Genomic DNA, 8,758 nt, shown 5'->3' with positions numbered 1-8,758 from the left:
GCAATAAACAAAAAACTAATGACATTGGTAATTAAATCTTTAAATAGAGGATATGTAAAGTCTTATTTGCAAATTTCACTATGCGGTAATAATGCTCAATATGACTACTCACACTGCTTCTAGATTTTTAAAATTTAAGTAGGTCACCTCTTTGAAGATTTTCTACTGCTTTTTATTTTCTATTACAAATTATAATTAATATCAATATTAGTTACATAAATTAAACTTTTTATATTTCCTTTACAAACTGTCTAATCTAAATATCTATATTTTTAAAACTTCACCATTCTAGCATTTCATATCCATCTAGTTGCTAACGTAAAGAATTTTTATCATGCTTCCTGAAGTCTGTGTCTATACCTATGAAATGTAAATTCAAGAGTAATATGAATTATTTAATAATGCAAAACGTTTCTCAGTCTCTGGATGTAGCTGTTGCAAACAGCACTAATTCTACTTCCTCTGAACACATAAATCAGAACACAAAGACAAGCAAAAAAATAGAAGCTTTCGATTACCAGGAAACAGTACTATATTATACAAGATTATACTGCATTCATGCTGAAAGGAGAATTAGATAATTAATTCATCTTTCCTCTTACCTAAGTGCTTCTACCGTCTGCTGAGATACTCACTACAATCTTGAAAGTCTCTGTCTCTAATGTTGGCACTGGTGCCACCTACAAACCTTCATGGCATCAGACATGAGGTTATAGGCAAGAGATGTGGAGAAGAATTTCTCCAAGATCCGAACATAATTAAATTGTGGTAGCTAGAATCAAAGATGGACCCCCATGATTCTCACTTCCTGGTATTAATGCCCTTGTATATTCCCCTCCCATTTCGAATCATAGCAGGCCTATGTGACCAACAGAATATACAAGTGACAGTGTGACTTCTGAGGTTAGGTCATAAAAGGCACTATACCTTCCACCTTGCTCTCATGGACCACTAACTCTGGTGGAAGCCATCAACTACGTCATGAAGACACTCAAATTGCCATGTGGAGAGTTCCCCTGGAGAGGAAATAAGGCCTTCCATCAACTAGCACCAAGTTGGCCAGCCAATAAGTGAGCCACCATAAAAGCAGAGCCTCCAGCCCCAGTCAAGCCTTCAGATTACTGTGGTCCTGTGTAAAATCTTGACTGTAACCTCATGGGAAACCCTAAGCTAAACTCACCCTAAGAAGCCACTCTCAAATTTCCAACCCAGTGAAACTATGAGAAATAATATATATTTATTGCTGTTTTAAACCACTAACTTGAAGTAATCTGTTACATAGAAATAGATAACTAATACACAGTAACAAGAGGATGTCCAGGATTACACATCATACTTTGCCAATGCTAAGTGCTGGATCCTGAGTGACAAGGGCATGCATGTGTTTTTTAAAATACATTTATTTTATTTGTTGGTGATATGTAGGGCTCTCTAAAGTGCAGAGCCCAGAACAACTTTCTCTTTTGCCTGGGTCTAAGAATGGTACTGTTATCAAATACGGTAGTTAGCAAACACTAAGAACAAAAGAAGTATTCTAGACTTGGTATCCCTAAATATATATGTGGTGTTAATATTTAGACCACACACAGATACTATACTTGGTAATATATCTAAATATCTTGGAAGAGAGGAAAACTTATTGCTTAGCAAGTCTACTAAAAGGATTATCTTCCTAGTTCTACAAAGAATTAGAAAAAATACTGCATGTAAAATAATTACAAAAATATGAGGACCAAAATAACCATAAAATGTGAATGACTACATTTATAGAATTTTTAAAAATAAAAGCAATGCAAAATTTTTCTGTTAAAGACTACAGTTAACTAAGAACATATTTTCCTCTTTTCTAAAGAACAATAATTTAGAAACAACATATTCAGTCTAAAGTGAAGATAAATAAAAATGATCATAAAAGGCATATTCACTAAACAGGCATTACCGACAAAAACAAATTCAACTTTTTCCAAGACTAAGCAATAAAAAGAGAAGATCAGACTAACTTGCCTAGGTTTATAAATGCTAAAATAAAACCTAGTAGTTACTTCTACATAGTCTACACATGAATACATCTTACCAAGAAATCCTGATATTTTAAAATCCTTCAAAAAAGAAACATGATTACTGTAGAAAAAGGCTACAGTGATGATCCAGTCTCTGTCCTTTTCTTTTCCTTACAGGTAGAAAAATTTAGGTCAACCATGTCGTGATAGCTGGACAATTTAATTTTAAACTTAGGTAAGAATTTAAGGAGTTCTAGCCCAATTCTCGCAGACTTAGCTTACTGTTAACCTAGCTATGATCTGGGCCACAGTTCTCAGGTTTAAGTTCCTGCCTTGTTCTTAAAGACTGGTTACAACCTTGTACTCCAGTTCTGGGAATTGGAATCTGCCTTATTCTTGCATCCAGAAACAAGTTTTGGTACACAACGTCATGTTTTATCCCTTAATCATAAGGGCCCCACCTTATTCTTGCCATTTTCTCACACAGAGAATACAGTCCCTGAACCCAAGCCAAGCCTCACTGCCATATTTGCATTCACATTTCTGATTTTGATAAGCTATAAGACTCTCTTAGTATTCCCTTCCATTATCTGCCCTGAAAATAAGTGTCTGCCTGAATTTCCACCTGCTGGTGTCCTATCTCTGTGAAATCACGCTCTGCCTGGACTTCCCCCAGATTATCAGCTGTAGTTCATTGGGTGTTTCTTTTCTCAGTAGCTGTCTCAACTTTGAAAATGGGTTTAATTCAAAGTCCTGGGCTCTTTTCTACGTCTTGTCAAGCTTATCATTAGCCAAATATAGTTACTACAGACCATGCGCAGTAGAGTAGAATTCAGAAGATACATTTTTCGTGAAAGAGGCAGAATCACTTAAAAATTAATGGCAATTTTTCATAATGCTCTAGCAACAGTAGTACTTTCTTTATGATCAAATTAACGGCAACCTTCTCCTGGGACAAAGAAGACACTGTCTCTAAATTCTCCATAAAATATATGTATTTGAGACACTACCGTGCAACACGTATTTAAAATTGTCTTAGGCTAAGGATAGAAACTAATAACAGATGTCAAACAGAAGAATTTTACATTTTGAAATTCTAACACTGGAGTTAGAAGTTAAAATATAGTTTACTTTAAATAGACTCTTCTAACTGAAAGACATATGAGAAAAGAGGAGGAGACACTCCTTTCTATACTTAGAAAAGTAAACATCTCTGAAGTCTGGTCACCTTAAGGGTGTTATTTTGTCCATCATTCTAAGGCTGTGATACTTTGATTTTCATAGGAAGAAAACTGAGTACACTTTCTCTCTTTGTCAAAACTTTAAATGTAATATGATTTAATTATTTATAAGCTATTCCTATCGAGTCTGAAAAAGTCCTTAGAAAAACCTCTAAATTTTGACAACAGTTCTGTCAGTGTTGTTGAGAGTAAATCCCATCTCCAATTTCACGTTTATCTTCAATCGCAGCTGGTCAGTTCTGGTATAAATATTTTGGGCTGTGGAGTCATATAAATTTTCACAGCCAACTCAGTGCAAGAGACTACTGATTAAATTAATTTGGGAGCTCTGTAAAATGCTTTTTTAAAAAGCAACTATGGAATTTCCTAACTGTAGCACTACAGAATGAAGTTTGGAAACTTTGCATTAAAATGGAAGCCACTTGGAATTAGGTAATATATATAAAATCTGAAGTTAATAAATGCATAGGAATCCTCTCTCTCTGCCTCCCCTACTTTTTTTTTTTTTTAAAAAACAGCATTCTTCTTTTCCATTATAAATCAGTGGATGGTTTTATGCTTTTAAAGAATCTGGCTCATATCAGATATGTTCCAAGAAGCTTCTCAAATATATATAGACAGTAAAGCACGTAAAATAGAACAGTAGTTCTACAGTGTTCAAAAGAGTCCTGTTCAGTAAAGACTGCCTACTACCTTGTTTTTATCTGAGAAAAACCTTGAGATGAATTCAAGTTGTATCTACAGATAGCAAAAAGAATGGATTAACAGCCTCTTGGGCTTCCCCAACTTCAAAGGCTGGGTTTATTGAAGGTACCTAGAGCCCCATGGCTATCCTCTAATATTAACTGACAATAAGGATTTCGATCTAATTGTGACATATGGGGAGTGTAGGAGGGAAGGAGAGGCTGAGGTAAAAACTATATTTCAGTATCCAAAAGCATGAGTAAACAAACATTAACTAATACGTAACTGACTACAGGAGGTCTTTAAAAATGATTGTACTGATTAACAAGTACCTTATACTAAGACCCTGAAATCAAAAATAGCCATAATACAGGGAAGAAAAAAACTTCTAAAATAACAACAAGCTAAGACAAAGGAACAAATGGATTTGTTAATATAACGACTTTTACATATTCTTTGATTCTATCCCAAAAAAACCAGTTTTCCTACTTTTCCTGGTTGAAAAAACAAAACACATTGTGTTACAAATGTCAACTCAATCTTAAACACAGAAGAAACATAATGTTTTATTTGGCGGAAAAAGGAGTTTTCTGGGAAATAAGGTTTAAAATGAAATAACTTTTAACACAAACATTAAATTTAAAAATACCAGTATGTGGCTCAATAATAAATAACTCTTAAATAACCAAAATAATACGTTATTTTAAAATGTCTCCATTTTCAATAGCACTCATATAATATTCATACTGTCTAGGAGAAGAGATCTCTTACTTGTAAGTCTATAATTTCATTTAAAAAATACAGACATCACTAAGGAATTTGGTTCACAACAACTTAATTCCATGCTTAGTGTTTACTCAGGGAAATAAGTGATCATTTAGCCAGCGGTATAAGCATATGATTTACAGCAGCATGAGCAAATGATTTATAGCAATATCTTTCCAGATCTAAGCTTAGCAATGTTACTAACTCATTGAACAATTTTGGACAAGATTTTTACTACTCCTCTATGTTACTGTGCTATATGTATATAAGATATGATATATATGTGTACGCAAAAATTTCACACACAAAAATCTTAGTATTTTTGTAAACTATACACATCAAACACAGAGCTTTAGTTCACAGGTTAGAAATCAACTCAGTAGTCCAAAGAAGCTCATCCTGATTAATATTTAGAAAGACTTGAACTTGGATTTTGAACTTTCTATGACTATTACCTTCACTATTTTGATTGTCAGAGTGTTTCATGTCATACATAACAGAGAAAGTAAAGTAATTCATTTTAGCAGTTTCTGGCCTATATTTCAGAGATTTACAAAATCTAAGTGTAAAATGTTACATAAAACTTAGGGAGTTATCTAAAAAGAGTTACTATTGTTCTACAAATCACGTTATAATAAGTATTTAAAACTGAATCATATTCTATGATCATAAGATTGACTACTTCTATCTACCTAAAATTTAAGGAAACAAGCTCATTTAACACACAGAAAGACTAACTGAGTTAACTAAAAGGGAGTGATCATTTTAATAAAGTACATCTTCTAATAATATTCATACTAATGAAAGTAAATGAAATAACATGGGATCCACAAAGGAATACCCTAAGCACCAACCCACACTTCTAATTAGCTCTGAAACCAGCAGCAAATTGGAAGTAACAGTCTGACATCTGCATAGCCAAAAGCTTCTTAGATATGGGTACTTTCAGATGTCAGCATTTCCAGGTTTCTGTCATATCCTTTCAGATGTATAAGCTTCTGTTGTCTTCTTTATAATGGACTGGAATCCTTTAGTTCTGCCTCTGTATTTGAATATCTACTTCATATATAACAACAAATAGCATACATAATTGAATAAATTACCAAGAGAAAGTGGTCATATTTGTATTCCACACATCTAATAATTTCCACATCAAGAGAGTGGAAATAGTATCAAAGATATTTTCCTTTTACTGTTATTAAAACAGTAATAAGTGATCATTCTGCTCATGGAATTTAACCTTCTAAACTGAAATCCAACTGTACCATGATGCCTAATATCCCATGCTAACATGTTTGCCCTTACTTAATGTCAAAGTTATTTGAAGATGATTTTACTTATAATAAACAGGACATAGGGGAGCATTTATACATAGGATAATATTCTGGAAAAGTCTCTGAGGTCAGCCTTGGCATAATTTGACTTGCGGCTGTAACTGTATCTTACTCTAAGTACAACGATTTCCTCATAAACATGGCCAAATCATTTTGTGGTAAAAACAAGAAAAAGTAGATATAGCATACATGACATATTACAGCACCAGACAAATTTTCTATTATAAACACTATTTAGGAAAAATGGGATACATGTGTTTTTCAAATATAATTTCTCTAAGGATCTAAATCTATTACAAAGGAATATATTTTCAAAGCCAAAGAACTTTACAAATTCTGTAATATAAAGAAGAGTGCAATCAAACAAAGAACCCAGTAATCATTCCATTCACGATTTTTCTACAGTTTTGTTAAACTCCCCTTTTGAATTCAACAGCATCTGTTGGATAATTTTATAATTCTCTATAGGGTAAGAAACCAGAAGTTATCTAAAACTTTCCATGGATAATTTTACAGCCCACTACAGAGTAGAAAACTAGAAACTAGAAATACATTGCCAAGACAAAATTAATATCTATATAAGACCAGCCCATATTAATAAATGAAGTTGGTAGCTACCTAAGTGATATACCACAGAGGCTTTACAAAAACATTTTCTCACCAATGCCTAAAATTCCACTATGCAGATTAAGGTAACACTTAAAGCACTTGATGTAATTTATATAGTAGCATAAATAACTTTATTAGTTCTTTTACTGATAGCATACTTCGATAAGAGGAGGACAAAAAAATAAAGACACAGAATGGAGAAAACAAAAATAAAGAAGATAAACCTCACCTACTGTCAATTTTGAGACAGCCCACATTTGCATATTTAGATGAGCTATTTAACACACGATGAGTCGATAAATAGAAAGGTATTTCTGTTGGGGTATGTGCATGAGGGCTAAAATGTAAAGAAATAACATACCAACATTTCAAAGTATAATAGAGTGCAATTAAATGGGATGGCATACAAAATATTTAGCAGAGTGCTTGAGAATAAAACATGGTGATGATGGTACTGGAGATGGTAACAGTTTGTCTTGTTATAATTGCTGTAAGGTCAACTTTAAAGCTGAACATAAATACAAGAAAACAAAATGGCTTATTTTTTATTTCTTGACAGTTTGGTAAGTTTATCTTAATACTACATTAAAAGGCTTAAAGTGAAACCTTAAAATAATTCTATCACATTTTGGCCAAAGGGTATGAAAACATAAATCATGCTCTTTTAAACAATGTGAGTAGAAGACAGACAGCAGAAATATCTAAGGAGTAAGGAAAAGGATCCTGCAGGATCCTTTCTATTCAGAGGAACTGGACTCAATTCTTGATTTTTACCAATTTTAACTATGTGACTCTGAACAAGTCTTTTTTTTTTTTTTTTAAAGATTTTATTTTTTCCTTTTTCTCCCCAAAGCCCCCCGGTACATAGTTGTGTATTCTTCGTTGTGAGTTCTTCTAGTTGTGGCATGTGGGACGCTGCCTCAGCGTGGTCTGATGAGCAGTGCCATGTCCGCGCCCAGGATTCGAACTAACGAAACACTGGGCCGCCTGCTGCGGAGTGCCACGGGGCCAGCCCCTGAACAAGTCTTTTAACATCGCTGAGCGCATTCTCCTCACCTATATAATGGTGACATTAATACCTATTCTAATCTGTCTTCAGGAAATGTTGCAAAGCTTAAAGTATAAAATGCTTTAAAAGGATATAAATATTGTGGTGAGATTTGTAATCCTTTATTTAGCATTATCATCAATATTTTATTTATATACACCAAAACCTTGGAAAAGCTGTTATGAAAAACTCAATTTCCTTCCTCAGAGACTAGGGAGCACAGTGTAGCACAGAATGTCTTACCCTAGGAAGTACCGTTGAATAGTGATAAAAACAGCACAAGCGAAAAGCAGATAGCTAATGAGCTATACCAACTCAGCCAGGATAACCTGAAGATGCTTCACTGAACCACAATTTTCTCATCTGTTAGATGATGGGGTATTGGATATGTCAAAATTTCCTCCCATCTCTGACATTACTATATCATCTGGCAAAATTTACTTTCTTTGACTTTTCTTTTTTAATATGAAAATATAAGAAGCTGTAGCAAACTAGTTTCTGACCTAACATCTGAAGCAGGCATTTTAAGAACCTCTAAAATGTGAGGGTGAATGATGTTACTGCCAGTGTTTTAAATTGTTCATCTATTTTCTGTGACACTTTTGTGCCTTTTCAGGGGAATAAGGGTCTCTTCCACTGGTGTATAAATGGATTAGAAGTGTTAAGTTTCAAGTTATTTTACTTATTTATTTATTTTTGACAAGATTAGCCCTGAGGTAACTGCTGTCAATCCTCCTCTTTTTGCTGAGGAAGACTGGCCCTGAGCTAACATCCATGTCCATCTTCCTCTATTTTATATGTGGGACACCTACCACAGCATGGCTTTTGCCAAGCGGTGCCATGTCCCTGCCCAGGATCCCAATCAGCGAACCCTCGCCCACCGAGAAGCGGAACCTGAGAACTTAACCACTGCGCCACGGGGCCGGCCCCTCAAGTTATTTTTTAATTTAAAGTTTCCTTTACATTCTCAGGTATTATTTGATAGACTGTTAAAATAGCAAAAATTCAACTCCATTGAATGAGATGGATTGTGGACAACAAGAACAACAACTACCTTCATATTTTAATAGGTGAGAA

General features: G+C 34.1%; 1 protein-coding gene across 17 annotated transcripts in view; it reads right to left on the bottom strand.

Moving 5' to 3' along the window:
• COL24A1 (collagen type XXIV alpha 1 chain) overlaps positions 1–8,758 on the bottom strand; it is a 349,075-nt gene that overhangs the window by 258,610 nt on the left and 81,707 nt on the right. The window lies entirely within an intron of this gene.

This window comes from Equus przewalskii, chromosome 24 (genome assembly GCF_037783145.1).
Source record: "Equus przewalskii isolate Varuska chromosome 24, EquPr2, whole genome shotgun sequence".
In the NCBI taxonomy this organism is placed as follows: Eukaryota; Metazoa; Chordata; class Mammalia; order Perissodactyla; family Equidae; genus Equus; species Equus przewalskii.
This window is presented reverse-complemented; position numbering and strand designations above follow the sequence as displayed.